This window comes from Loxodonta africana, chromosome 21, assembly GCF_030014295.1.
Source record: "Loxodonta africana isolate mLoxAfr1 chromosome 21, mLoxAfr1.hap2, whole genome shotgun sequence".
Lineage (NCBI taxonomy): Eukaryota > Metazoa > Chordata > Mammalia > Proboscidea > Elephantidae > Loxodonta > Loxodonta africana.
This window is the reverse complement of record NC_087362.1, coordinates 25,357,973-25,373,607: the sequence shown is the minus strand read 5'-3', so window position 1 is coordinate 25,373,607 and position 15,635 is coordinate 25,357,973.

Sequence of the window (15,635 nt, the reverse complement as noted above, 5' to 3'; positions counted from 1 at the left end):
TTAGAAACTGATATAAAGAAAGTTTTAAAGTTAATTGCCATCCTGTAAATCTTACCACATCCCTGCCTCAGCCTTGATGTAAAGCTGTTGTCTGCACTCCTCTACGTGTTACAAATCTCTTTGTTTTGCCTCTAAGGCTGAGCGTACCTTTACAGACAACCTGAACACATGCACTTCAGTTCATTCCTTCAGTACATTTTATTTTTTTCCTTTTTTAATTTTTGTTGTGGTTTAAGTGAAAGTTTATAAATCAAGTCAGTCTCTCATGCAAAAATTCACATATGCCTTGCTATATACTCCTATATACTCCTACTTGCTCTCCCCCTAATGAGGCAGCACACACCTTCTCTCCACCCTGTATTTCCCTGTCCATTCATCCAGCTTCTGCCCCCCTCTGCCTTCTCATCTTCCCTGTGGACAGGAGTTGCCCACATAGTTTCACGTGTCTACCTGATCCAAGAAGCTCACTCCTCACCAGTATCATTTTCTATTTTATACTCCACTCCAATCCTTGTCTGAAGAGTTGGCTTTGGGAATGCTTCCTGTCTTGGGCTAGCAGAAGGTCTGGGGACCATGACTTCTGGGTCCTTCTAGTCTCAATCAGACCATTCAGCCTGGTCTTTTTACAAGAATTTGAGGTCTGCATCCCACTGCTCTCCTGCCCCCTCAGGGATTCTCTGCTGTGTTCCTTGACAGGGCAGTCATCTGTTGTAGCCAGGTAACTTCTAGTTCTTCTGGTTTCGGGCTGATGTAGTCTCTGATTTATGTGGCCCTTTTTGTCTCTTGGGCTCATATTTACCTTGTGCCTTAGATGTTCTTCATTCTCCTTTGCTCCAGGTGGGTTGAGATCAATTGATGCATCTTAGATGGCCACTTGCTAGCATTTAAAACCAGAGATGCCACTCTCCAAACTGGGATGCAGAATGTTTTCTTAATAGATTTTATTATGCCAATTGACCTAGATATCCTCTAAAACCATGGTCTCCAAATCCGCACCCCTGCTACGCTGGCCTTCAAAACATCTGGTTTGTTCAGGAAAGTTCCTTGCTCTTGGTTTAGTCCAGTTGTGCTGACCTCTCCTGTATTGTGTGTTGTCTTTCCCCTCACCTAAAAAAGTTCTTGTCTACTATCTAATTAGTGAATACCCCTCTTCCTCCCTCCTTTCCCACTCTTGTAACCATCAAAGAGTATTTTCTTCTCTGTTTACACTATTTCTTGAGTTCTTGTAATAGTGGTCTCATACAATATTGGACCTTTTCCAACTGACTAATTTCACTCAGCATAAAGCCTTCCAGATTCCTCCATGTTATGAAATGTTTCATTGATTCATCATTGTTCTTTATCGATGTGTAGCATTCCATTGTGTGAATATTCCATAATTTATTTATGGATTCATCCATTGATGGGCACTTTGGTTGCTTCAACCTTTTTGCTGTTGTAAACAGTGCTGCAATGAACATGGGTGTGCATATATCTGTTCCTGTAAAGGCACTTATTGCTCTAGAATATATTCCAAGGAGTAGGATTGCTGGATCATATGGTACTTCTATGTCTGTTTTTTTTAAGGAAGTGCCAAATCAATTTCCAAAGTAGTTGTACCATTGTACATTCCCACCAGCAGTGTACAAGTGTTCCAGTTTCTCCAAAACCTCTCCAACATTTATTATTTTGTGTTTTTTGGGTTAATGCCAGACTCATTGCAGTGAGATGGAATCTCATCGAGTTTTGATTTGAATTTTTTTTTTTTAATGGCTAATGATTCTGAGCATTTCCTTGTGTATCTGTTAGCTACCTGAATTTCTTCTTTAGTGAAGTGCTTGTTCATATCCTTTGCCCATTTTTTAATTGGGTTGTCTTTTTGTAGTTGAGTTTTTGCAGTATTATTTAGATTTTAGAAATGAGATGCTGATCTGGAATGGCATAGCTAAAAACTTTTTCCCAGCCTGTAGATAATCTTTTCACTGTTTTGGTGAAGTCTTCAGATGAGCATAGGTGTTCGATTTTTAGGAGCTCCCAGTTGTCTGGAAAAACTGGTGGCATAGTGGTTAAGTGCTACAGCTGTTATCTAGTTTCTGTTCTTGTGTTTGTGCATTGTTACTAATGTTTTGGATACAGTTCCTGCCATGTATTAGGGCTCCTAACGTTGTCCCTATTTTTTTCTTCCATGATCTTTATCATTTTAGATTTTATATTTAGGTCCTTGATCCATTTTGAGTTAGTTTTTGTGCATGGTGTGGGGTATGGGTCTTGGTTCATTATTTGCAGATGAATATCCAGTTATGCCAGCACCATTTGTTAAAGAGGCTGTCTTTTCCCCATTTAACTGACTTTGGGCCTTTCTCAAATATCAGCTCCTCATATGTGGATGGATTTAATTCTGGATTCTTAATTCTGTTCCACTGGCCTACGTATCTGTTTTTGTACCAGTACCAGGCTGTTCTGACTACTGTGGCAGTATAATAGGTTCTAAAATCAGGTAGTGTGAGGCCTCCAACTTTGTTCTTCTTTTTTCAGTAATGCTTTACTTATCTGGGGCCTCTTCCCCTTCCATATAAAGTTTGTGATTTGTTTCTCCATCTCGTTAAAAAATGTCCTTGGAATTTGGATCGAAATTGCATTGTATCTAAAGATCTCTTTTGGTAGAATAGAAATTTTTATAATGTTAACTATTCCTATCCATGAGCAAGGTGTGTTTTTTCCACTTATGTAGGTCTCTTTTGGTTTCTTGCAGTAATGCCTTGTAGTTTTCTTTGTATAGGTCTTTTATGTCTCTGGTAAGGTTTATTCCTAAACATTTTATCTTCTTGGGGGTTACTGTAAATGGTGTTGATTTGGTGATTTCCTATTCAATGCTCTTTTTGTTAGTGTAGAGGAATCCAACTGATTTTTGTACGTTTATCTTGTATCCTGATACTTTCCTGAACTCTTCTGTTAGTTTCAGTAGTTTTCTTCAAGATTCTTTAGGGTTTTCCGTTTACAAGATCATGTCATCTTCAAATAGAGATACTTTTACTTCTTCCCCACCAATCTGGATGTCCTTTATTACCTTATCTAGCCTAATTTTTCTGGCTAGGATGTCCAGCACAATGTTGAGTAAGAGTAGTGAAAAAGGGCATGCTTATCTGGTTCCTGTTCTTAAGGGAAATGCTTTCAGACTCTCTCCATTTAGGATGACGTTGGCTGTTGGCTTTGTAGAAATGTCCTTTATTATGTTGAGTAATTTTTCTTCTATTCCTATATTGCTAAGAGTTTTTATCATGCATGGTTGTTGAACTTTGTCAAATGCCTTTTCTGCATCAATTGCTAAGACCATGTGGTTCTTGACTTTAGTTTTTATTTACATTATGGATTACATTAATTGTTTTTCTAATGTTGAACCTTCCCTGCATACCTTGTATGAATCCCACTTGGTCACGGTGAATTATTTTTTTGATATGTTGTTGAATTCTATTGGCTAGAATTTTGTTGAGGATTTTTTAATCTAAATTCATGACAGATATAAGTCTGTAATTTTCTTTTTTTGTGGTGTCTTTACCTGGTTTTGGCATCAGGGATATGGTGGCTTCATAGAATGAGTTTGGTAGTATTCCTTCCTTTTCTGTGCTCTGAAATACCTTCAGTATTAGTGGTGATAACTCTTCTCTGAAAGTTTGGTAGAACTCTCCTGTGAAGCCGTCCAAGCCAGGACTTTTTTTTTTTTTTTGCTGTTGTTGTTGGAAGTTTTTTGATTACCTTTTCAATCTCTTCTTTTGTTATGAGTTTATTTACTTCTACCTCTGTTTGTGTTAGTTTAAGTAGGTAGTGTGTTTCTAGGAATTCATCCATTTCTTCTAGGTTTTCAAGTTTGTTAGAGTACAATTTTTCGTAGTAGTCTGAAATGATTTTTTAAAAATTTCAGTTGGGTCTGTAATGATATCACCCATCTCATTTCTTAATTGGGTTATTTTCTTCCTCTCCTGTTTTTCTTTTGTCCGTTTGGCCACTGGTTTAATAATTTTGTTAATTTTTTCAAAGAATCAGCTTTGGTCTTGTTAAATCTTTCAATCGTTTTTTTTGTTCTCTATTTCATTAAATTCTGCTCTAATTTTTATTATTCGCTTTCTTCTGGTGCCTGTGGGTTTCTTTTGTTGCTCTCTTTCTGTTTGTTCAAGTTATAGGGATAATTCTTTCATTTTGGCCCGTTCTTCTTTTTGTGTGTGTGCATTTATTGGTATCGATTGACCTCTGAGCACTGCTTTTACTGTGTCCCAAATGTTCTGATAGGAAGTGTTTTCATTCTCATTGGATTCTATGAATTTCTTTATTCCATCCTTAATGTACTCTATACCCTAGCCTTTTTTGAGCAGGATATTGTTCAGTTTCCAAGTGTTTGATTTCTTTCGCCTGCTTTTTCTGTTATTGATTTCTACTTTTATGGCCTTATGGTCAGAGAAGATGCTTTGTAATACTTTGATGTTTTGGATTGTGCTAAGGCTTGCTTTATGACCTAATTCGTGGTCTATTCTAGAGAATGTTCCTTGTACGCAAGAAAAGAAAGTATACTTGGCTGCTGTTGGGTGCAGTGTTCTGTATATGTCTATGAGGTCAAGTTGGTTGGTTGTGGCATTTAAATCTTCCATGTCTTTATTGATCTTCTTTCTTGATGTTCTGTCCTTCACCAAAAGTGGTGTGTTGAAGTGTCCTACTGTAATTATGGAACTGTCTATCTCACTTTTCAATGCAGTTAGAGTTTGTTTTATGTGTCTTGAAGCTCTGTCATTGGGTGCATAAATATTTAATATGGTTACATGCTCCTGGAATATTGTCCCTTTAATCATTATATGGTGTCCTTCCTTATCCTTTGTGTTGGATTTAACTTTAAAGCTTATTTTGTTGGAAGTTAATATTGCCACTCCTGCTCTTTTTTGATTGTTGTTTGCTTGATATATATATCTTTTCCATCCTTTGAGTTTTAGTTTGTTTGTGTCTCTAAGTCTAAGGTATGTCTCTTCTAGGCAGCAGGAACCTTTTTTTTTTTTTATCCATATGCCATTCTCTGTCTCTTTATTGGTACTTTTAGTCCATTTACATTTGGCATAATTAGGGATAGGTATGAGTTTTTTTTTTTTTTTTTCGCTGTCTTTTTTGTGTGTTGTTGACAGTTTCTTTTTCCTACTTAATTTTTTGTGCTGAGTAGTTTATCTTTATATATTGTCATTTCCTTTTATTCATTGCTGTTGATTTTGTTTCTGCTAAGCCTGTATTTTTTTTTCTTGTATTTTATTTTGATGAGTAGGATTGTTAGTCTCCTTTGTGGTTACCTTAATATTTACCCCTACTTTTCTAAGTTTAAACCTAACTTTTATTTCTTTATAACATCTTCCTCTTGATTTGAAAGATCTATGACTACATTTCTTGGCCCCTCTTTATTGTTTTAATGTTGTCTTCTTTTACACAATGACATCGCTATTTCCCTGTTTTGAGAGTTTTTTTTTTTTTTTTTTTTAACTTGATTTATTTTTGTGATTTCCCTGTCTGGGTTGACATCTGATTGTTCTGTCCTGTGTTGTAGTCTTGGGTTGATATCTGCTATTATTTATTTTCTAACCAGAGAACTCTCTTTAGTATTTCTTGTAGTTTTGGTTTCATTTTTATAAATTCCCTAAACTTCTGTTTCTCTAGAAATGTCCTAATTTCAGCTTCTTATTTGAGAGACAGTTTTGCTGGATGTATGACTTTTGGCTGGCATTTTTTTTTTTTTTTCCTCTTCAAAGCTTTATATATGTCATTCCATTTCCTTCTTGCTTGCATGGTTTCTGCCAAGTAGTCTGAGCTCATTTTTACTGACTACATTTGTAGGTGACTTTTTGTTATCCCTAGCTGCTCTTAAAATTCTCTCGTTATCTTTGCTTTTGGCAAGTTTGATTGTAATGTCTTGGTGACTTTCTTTTGGGATCTACCTTGTGTGGGGTTCGATGACCATCTTGGATACCTTCTCATCTTTCATATAGTAGGGAGGCTTTTTGTCAACAAATCTTTAACAATTCTCTCTGTATTTTCTGTTGTCCCTCCCTGTTCTGGTACTCCAATCACTCCTAAGTTATTTCTCTTGATAAAGTCCCACATGATTCCTAGGGTTTCTTCATTTTTTTTAAGTCTTTTACCTGATTTTTCTTCGAATATATTGGTGCCAAGTGTTTTATCTTCAATCTCACTAATTGTGCCTTCCATTTGATCAATTCTACTCCTCTGACTTTCTATTGAGTTGTCTAATTCTGTAATTTTATTGTTAATCTTCTGAATTTCTAATTGTTGTCTCTGTATGGATTTGTGCAGCTTATTAAATTTTTCACTATGTTCTTGAATAACCTTTGTAATTTCTTCAACTGCTTTATCTGTGTGTTCCTTGACTTGTTCTGTGTTATGCCTGATATCTTTCCTGATCTCATTCTTGATGTCTTGAAGAGTTCTGTACATTAATCTTTTGTATTCTGCACCTAGTAATTCCAGGAAGGCACCTTCATCCAAAAGATTCCTTGATTCTTTCTTTCGAGAGCTTGTTGAAGAGATCTTGATCTGCTTCTTTATGTGATTTGATATTGACTGTTGTCTCTGAGCTATGTATAAGTGATTGTATTATTTTATGTTTGCTTCCTGTGTCCTACCTTCTTGCTTTGTTTTGTCTTGATGTGCCCAGATAGGTTGCTTGAGTGAGCTAGCTTAATTATTTTTGCCTTTGAAGCCCTACCGTCTTGTCACCATATGCATAGAGGTGTTATCAGGTATATCAGACTAGAAGCCCATTCACTTTACTTGTATGGATTAAGCTCAGGTGTCCAGGTAGTTGGTCATCACGTGTGTGGCTCTGTCCTAGTCTTAGAGGGGCAGGGGTGATCGGTGAAGGCACAGGTATCTGGTTGCAGCATGGGGTCATACTCTGAACAAGTCAGGGGGCTGACAACCACTCCCCAAGTGTCTGTGAGGAAAACGTGTCCATTTTCTCTAGGGCACACAGGTGGGTGGGTTCTGCAGATGTACCATGGGCACCCAATGCTTTTGGTTGTAAGAACTGGGAGATGCCAATCATCATTGGGCCCCTGTTGAGGGTGCCTGGGTGATGTGTTGGAGCCAACAGTTATTAGGCCCCTGATGTGGGTAGGTGAGGACCCTGTTTAATAGGCAAAGTGGTGTCAAATGTCAAACACCCACCTCTCCACCACACAGCTGAAACAGTTGCAGTCTGCCAACAAGAGCCTATTATCCTGAAATAGGCCCACTTATGTCCATGCCGGGGAGGGGGGAAAGGTATTCATCATCCATGGACCGTTTATGCCTGGACAAGAGCTACTTCTGTCCTGAGCTCCCCAGGTTAATGGAGCTGGCAAATTATTTTGTCCCCCAATTTTGAATTTGTTTCTTTTCCAAGGCTGGTAGAATGTCTCAGGGTGCTCAGCAGGACCTATCTCAGGCCCAGAGAAATCAACAACCATTGATGTTGGATTGGGGGCTGGGGCCACGGTAAACTATATACAAATATTTAGTTTTGCTAAGAGTCCCATACTTCTCTGGCCCCAGAGGTGTGAGTAGGCTGTGAAGCTGGCTGTCTCTCCCTGAGGAAACTGCAGCTGGAATGCTACCACCAGTCTGCTGCAGTCACTCCGGGGAATGGTGCCTGAGGGTTCTTGTCAATTCACTTCCAGCAACTCCTCTCCACTTCTGAACCATCTCTCCCTCCCCCGTCACTCAGTCTGTTTTTCAACTTTACATGTAATGTTCAGGGCTTCTAGCTTGTCGTAAATGTAATCTTTTCACTTGTTTTTTCCGGTCTTTTTTGCAAGAGGGATCACCGGAAGCATCTGACTACTCCACCATCTTGTCCCTGGCTCCTATCATTACTCTTATTCAACATTGTGGTAGAGGACCTGGCCAGTTCAATAAGGTAAGAAAAAGAAATATAGGGATTTCAATTTGGTAAGAAAAAACTAAAAGTATCCCTATTCCCGGATGATATTATACAAATAAAATCCCAAAGGATCCACAAGAAAACTTGTGAAACTAATCAGAGATTAGCAGAATTAAAAAAAAAAAAAACAGAAATTCAATAATTTCAATCACACAGTAGCAGAAATGAACAATGCCTTTTATGGGATCATCAGTAAACTTGGCAGCATTGTGAAAAGAAAGTAAACTTAAAAATGTGTCAAAAAATAGCCCAAACTGAAATGCAAAGATAAAAAGAGTGTGAGAAACACAATAGAATATCTAAGAGCCGTGAGACAATCTCAAACAGTGTAATATAAGTGTCAGTGGAAGAAAGGGAACAGGGAAATATTAAAGAAATATTAAAGAATATACACACACACTCACATACACTTTTAAACTACCGAAAGACAAAGAGACAATCTCGAAGGTAAAGAGAGGATACATCCATTACAGAAGAACAAAAAAATGACTATAGCAGTCTTCTTGTAAAATCATAAAATCAAGAAAACAATCAAGTGATATATTTCATGCCAAAAGAAAAACAAATTCTACCCAGCATACTACACCCAGTGAAAATATCCTTTCAAAGAGACATGGAGTCCTGCCCATCAACTGAAGCTGATCTGTCTCTCTCACAGATCCTTCCATCAGAACTCTCAGTGGTACTTGCAGACACATAGCAATGTGATCAAGTGGCCAGTCTCTTTCCCTCTCCCTCTCCATCTCTCATTCTTTCTCTGTCTACATATATACATAAAATATATAATCATATGTCATCATATGTATAATATATACATTATATATATCATCATATGTATATTATATATATATAAATGGGATGTTTATAATGATATGTATATATATAGCGTAGACTCTTTTTCTCTAGAGAACACTAATACGTAATTTTATCTAGACTTAATCCCTTAACAAATCATATTTATTGTTTCATTTATAGCCGATCAAACAATATTATTACCTTGGTATTGTCAACATATTTAATTAAGAATGTGTTTGATATATTTTTCAATCAAAAGAACAAAAACCTATGTTGTTTATTCTCTTTGCTTCTAATATCTCCTACTGCTGCATGATTTGTCTCATTAGATTCTTTGTTGATTTAAAACATCCAGTGTTAATTTTTTTGTAAATGAGATTTTTTTTTTTTACTTGAAGATTTTACAGTAATTTCCATTCCTTTTTGTTTAAATTGTAAAATTGTGATTAAATTTTGTATTGTTATTGTTAGGTGCTGTCAAGTCAGTTCTGACTCATAGTGACCCTATATACCACAGAATGAAACACAGCCTGTATATTCAAAATCTCCATCTATAACTCCTGTTTATGTAAGGAGTTTATGTCAGAGCTTAAACCTTTTTCTAGTACCTGGTGATTTTAATAGACTTATTGTTATTTTTTTGTCTACCTTTCTAATAACTCTAAAAAAGAAGTATGATTATTTCTAAAGGATTTCATTTTCTATTGTTCTGTTACATTTAGGGAAAGTAACCTCAATGACAAAAATTTCCAGTGTACCTTCAAATGATACTAGAGAAATACTGTCAACAACTCTATGCCCACAAATTTGTTAAGTTAGGTAAAATGATTCCATTCCTTAAAAACATAATCTAATAAACTTACGCAAGGAAAAATAACCTGAATAAACCTACACCTATTAAATATGAGGAGCCCTGATGACATAGTGGTTAAACTACTTGGCTGCTAACCAAATGGTTAACAGTTCAAACGCACTCAAAGTTCTGAGGGAGAAAGATGTGGCAGTCTGCTTCTGTAGAGATTTACGGCCTTGGAAAGATTATGAGGTAGTCCTACTCTACCCTACAGGGCAGCTATGAGTTGGAGTCAAATCGCAACAATGAGTTTTGTTTTTTTTTTAGGCGGGGGCAGGATTTTTTAAATATATGGATTAACCAGACAATAATCTTCCAAAACAGAAAGGACCAGAACCAGGTAGATTCACTGGTCATTTCAAGCAAACATTTAAAAAAGAATTACCATGAATTCTTCCCTAAGTCTTTCAAAATAATAAAAAAGGATGGAACACTTCCTAACTAAGTGTATGATGCCATGACAGCATTATAAAACTACTAATCCAGACAAATACATTACAAGAAAGGACATTAAAAACCAGTATCTTTCATGAACATAACTGCAAATATCCTCAACAAAATATTAGAAAATAAAAAATGGAATTAACAAAATTCAACAATGTTTTAAAAGAATTATAGACTATAACCAAGTACAATTTATCTCTGATATGCAAGATCAGTTCAACATTCCCACATCAATTCATGTAATTCATCACATCAACAAAGGAAAGAAATAATAAGAGTGTACCAATAACTGTAGAAAAGGCATTCAATGAAATCCTACACACTTTTATGATAAACATTCTCCCCAAACTAGGAATAGTAGGGAACTTTTTCAACCTGACAAAAAAAAAAAAAATTACAAAATGTAAAAACTATAGCTAACATCGTGCTATAGGTCCTTTCATCCTCAGGACAGGAACAAAGCAAAGATGTCCTCTCTCACCACTCCTATTCAACTTTGTACTAGAAGTCCAAGCTAATGCTATTAGATAAGAAAATGAAATGAAAGGTACCCAGACTGGAAGAACGAAATAAAACTGTCCTGCTTTGCAGGTATTATGATTGTCTATGTAGAAGAATCCCAAAGTATTAAAAAAAAAAAAAATCCCAGAAGTGAGGAATTATTATAGCAAGAGTACAAGATACAAGGTTAATACAAAAGTCAGTTACGTACTTATATACCAGCAAAGAACACTTGAAATTCAAAACTAAAAACACAGCATTATTTACATTATCACAAAAAAAGGTATAAATCTATTAAGAATGTACAAGATCTATATGAGAAAAACTACAAAATCTGAAGAATGAAATCAAAGACGATCTAAATAAATGAAGAGATATTTACATTTATGGATGGGAACCTATTATTATTAAGATGCCAATTATCTCCAACTTGATCTACAAATTCAACTCCATCGTAACAAAATTCAAGCAAGTTATTTTGAGGATATCATCAAACTTATTTAATTCTAAAGTTTGTATGGAAATCAAAAGACTCAGAATTGCCAACACAATATTAAAGAATAACAGATGTGGAGGACTGACGTTACCTGACATCAACACCTACAATAAAACTACAAAACCAAAACTATAAAAATTTCAGTATATATTAATTTTGTAATTAATGAACTCATTCAGTATGTTGTCGTTATTAGGTGCCTGTGAGTTGATACTGACTCATACCGACCTTATGTACAACACTTCCTGGTCCTGTGCCATCCTCACAATCTTATTATGCTTGATCCTCACAATCTTATTATGGTTGAGTCCATTGTTGCAGCCACCGTGTCAATCCATCTCATTGAGGGTCTGTCTTCCTCTTTTTTGCTGACTTTGCCAAGCATGATGGCCTTCTCCCAGGACTGATCCCTCCTGGTAACATGTTCAAAGTATGTGAAACATAATCTTGCCATTTTTGCTTCCTAAGAGCATTCTGGCTGTACTTCGTCCAGACAGCTGTGTTCCCTCCTTTGGCAGTCCATGGTGTATTTAATATTCTTTGTCAACACCACAACTGAAGGGCATCAATTCTTCTTTGTTCTTCCTTATACATTATCCAACTTTCACATGCACATGAGGCAATTGAAAACATCATGGCTTGGGTCAGATGCACCTTACTCTTCAAAGTGACATCCTTGCTTTTCAACACTATAAAAGATCTTTTTTAGCAGATTTGCCCAATGGAATGCATCATTTGATTTCTTTATTGCTGGTTTCATGGGTGTTGATAGTGAATCCAAGTGAAATGAAATCCTTGACAACTTCAATCTTTTCTCTGTTTATCATGATGTTGTTTATTGGTCCAGTTAATAGGATTTTTGTTTTCTTCATGTTGAACTGTAATCTATACAGAAGGCTGTACCCTGATCTTCATCAGTAAGTGCTTCAAGTCCCCTTCACTTTCAGCAAGCAAGGTTGTGTTATCTGCATAACACAGGTTGTTAATAAGTCTTTCTTCGATCCTGATGCCCCGTTCTTCATATAGTTCAGCTTCTCTGATTATTTGCTCAGCATACAGATTGAATAGGTATAGTGAAAGGACATAACCTTGATGCACACATTTACTGACTTTAAACTGCATAGTATTCCCTTGCTCTGTTCAAATGACTGCCTCTTATTCTATGTACAGAGTCCTCATGAGCACAATTTAGTGTCCTGGAATTCCCATTCTTTGCAATGGTATCTATAATTTGTTATGATCCACACAGTAGAATGCCTTAGCATAGACAATAAAACACAGGTAAACATCTTTCTGGTATTCTCTGCTTTCAACCAAGATCCATCTGACATCAGCAGTGATATCCCTGGTTCCAGGCCCTCTTCTCAATCAGGCTTGAGTTTGACAGTTCCCTGTCAATATACTACTGCAGCCATTTTTGAATGATAGCAAAATCTTACTTGTGTGTGATATTAATGATAAAAAAAAATTAATGAAAAAAATAGCATTTGATAATTCCAGCTTTTGGTTAGGTCATCTTTCTTTGAAATAGGCATAAATACGAAACTCTTCCCATTGGTTGGCCAAGTAGCTGTCTTTCAAATTTCTTGGCATAGATGAGTGAGCACTTGCAGTGCTGCATCAGTGTGTTGAAGCATCTCAACTGGTATTCTGTCAATTCCTGGAGCCTTGTTTTTTGCCAATACCTTCAGTGCAGCTTGGACTTCTTCCTTTGGTTCCATTGGTTCCTGATCATATGCTACTTCCAAAAATGGTTGAACATCAACCAATTCTTTTTGGTATAGTGACTCTGTGTATTCCTTTCAGCTTCTTTTGATGGTTCCTGTGTCATTTAATATTTTCCCTGTAGAATTCTTCAATATTCCAACTTGACATTTGAATATTTTCCTCAGTTCTTTCAGCTTGAGAAATTCTGAGAATGTTTTTCCCTTTTTGTTCTCTATCTCCAGGTATTTGTACATTTCATTATACTACTTTACTTTGGAAGCTCTGGTGGCATAGTGCTTAAGAGCTATGGCTGCTAACCAAAAGATCAGCAGCTCGAATCCACCAGGCACTCCTTGGATACTCTATGGGACAGTTCTACTCTGTCCTATAGTGTTGCTATGAGTCGGAATAGACTTGACAGCAACGGGTTTACTTTACTTTGTCTTTTTGTGTCATTCATTGAAATCTTCTGTTCAGCTCTTTTCTTTCATCATTTCTTCTGTGAGCTTTAGCTATTCAACATTCAAGAGCAAGTTTCAAAGTCTCTTCTGATATCCATTTTGGTCTTTTCTTTCTCTCTTATCTTTTTTATGACCTCTCGCTTTCTTCGTGTATGATATCCTTGATATCATTCCACAACTTGTCTAGTTTTCAATCATTAGTGTTCAGTGCATGAAATCTATTCTTGTGATGGTCTCTAAATTCAGGTGTGATATACTCAAGATCACACTTTGGCTCTTGTGGAAGTGTTCTAATTTCCTTCACTTTCTACTTGAACTTGCATCCAAGCAATTGAAGATCTGTTCTGCAGTGTGCCCCTGGCCTTGTTCTGACTGATGGTATTGAGCTTTTCCATCGTGCCTTTCCACAGATGTAGTTGATTTGATTCCTGTGTATAGCATCTGGTGAGGGTCACATATATAGTCACTGTTTATGTTGTTGAAAAAAGGTATTTGCAATGAAGAGGTCATTGGTTTTGTAAAATTCTATCATGATATCTCTGGCATTGTTTCTACCACTAGGGCCATATATTCCAACTACCTATCCTTCTTCTTCGTTTCCAACTTTCACATTCCAAACACCTGTAATTATCAGCGCACCCTGATTGCATGTTTGATCAATTTCTGACTGTTGAAGTTGGTAAAAATCATTAATTTCTTCATCTTTGGCCTTAATGATTGGTGTGTAAATTTGATTAATAGTTGTATTAACTGGTCTTCCTTGTAGGTGTATGGATATTATTCTATCATTGACCGTGTTGTTCTTCAGGATAGATCTTGAAACGTTCTTTTTAAAGATGATGCAATGCCATTCCTCTTCAAGTTGTTATTCCTAGCATTATGATTGTCCAATTCAAAATGGCCAGTAGCAGTCCATTTCAGCTGACTAAGGCCTAGGATCTTGATGTTTATATGTTCCATTTAATTTTTGACGATTTGCAATTTTCCTAGATTCATACTTCATACATTCTGTGTTCTAATTATTAATGGGCATTTGCAGTTGTTTCTTCTCATTTGATTGATGCCCCATCAGCAAATGAAGGTCTGGAAAGCTTGAAACCATTCATCTCATTAAGGTTGACTCTACATTGAGGAGGCACCTCTTCCCCAGTCATACTTTGAGTGCCTTCCAAACTGAGGCCATCATCTTCCAGCACTGTATCAGACAATGTTCTTCTGCTGTTCATAATGGTTTCACTGGCTAATTCTTTTCAGAAGTAGAACGCCTCATCCTTCTTCCTAGTCTGTCTCATTCTGGAAGTTCAGCTTAAACCTGTTCACCATGGGTGACCCTGCTAGTGTTTGAATACCAGTGGCATAGCTTCCAGTATCACAGCAACACACAAGCCCCCTCAATACAACAAACTGACAGGCACGTGGGGGAATTCAGTATATATGTGCATAAAACAAACAAACAAAAAACGCTGCTGTGGATTTGATTCTGATTCTTAGAGACCCTATAGGACAGAGTAAAACTGCCCCACTGGGTTTGCAAGGCTGTAATTTTATGAAGGCAGGCTGCCCACCTTCTCCCACAGAGCACCTGATGGGTTTGGACTGCTGAACTTTCGGGTAGCAAACCAGCATTTTAACCACTGTGCCACTAGAGCTGCCTCATATACATATGAGCATTCCTTTATTTTTTCAAATACATTTACTTGCCTAAATTATTTAACTTTTCCTTTCATTATATTATTCTTACTTATGTTTTATGTTTATTCATTCAATATCTATTTTGTTGCCTGAAACTGACAGGAGATTAAACTAAATTTTCAAGTTGTTGTTGTTGTTAGATGCCATCAGTCAGTGCCGACTCATAGCGACACCATGGATAAAAGAACAAAACATTGCCTGGTCCAGCACTATCCTCATGGTCATTGTTAGGCATGAGAAAATTGTTTCAGTCACTGTGTCAACCCATCTCAATAAGGGTCTCCCTCTTTCTTGCCGAACTTGCATTTTACTCAGCATGATATCCTTCTCCAGGGACTCATCCCTCCTGATAACAAGTCCAAAGTATGTGAGCCGAAGTCTCACCATCCTTGCCTTCTAAAGAGCATTCTGGATGTACTTCTTCCAAGACAAATTTGTTCATGCTTTTGGTAGTCAAAGACACATAATGTTTTCACCAACATCGCAACTCAAAGGCATCAATTCTTCTTTTCAAGTATTACTGGTGATTTTCAAGGTTATTGGTTGATTTTTGGTAATTTCATGTAATTTACTATCTTTGCAAAGACCTTGATTTCTTTGGTCTCTCACTCTCTGTTGGTATAGTCACTTCACTTGTTGATCTCTGTTAACTCAGTGATTTATTTACTTACATATAAACACACTCACATATATATGTGTGCACATATATGTACATATATTCATATATATGTATGTATGTATGAA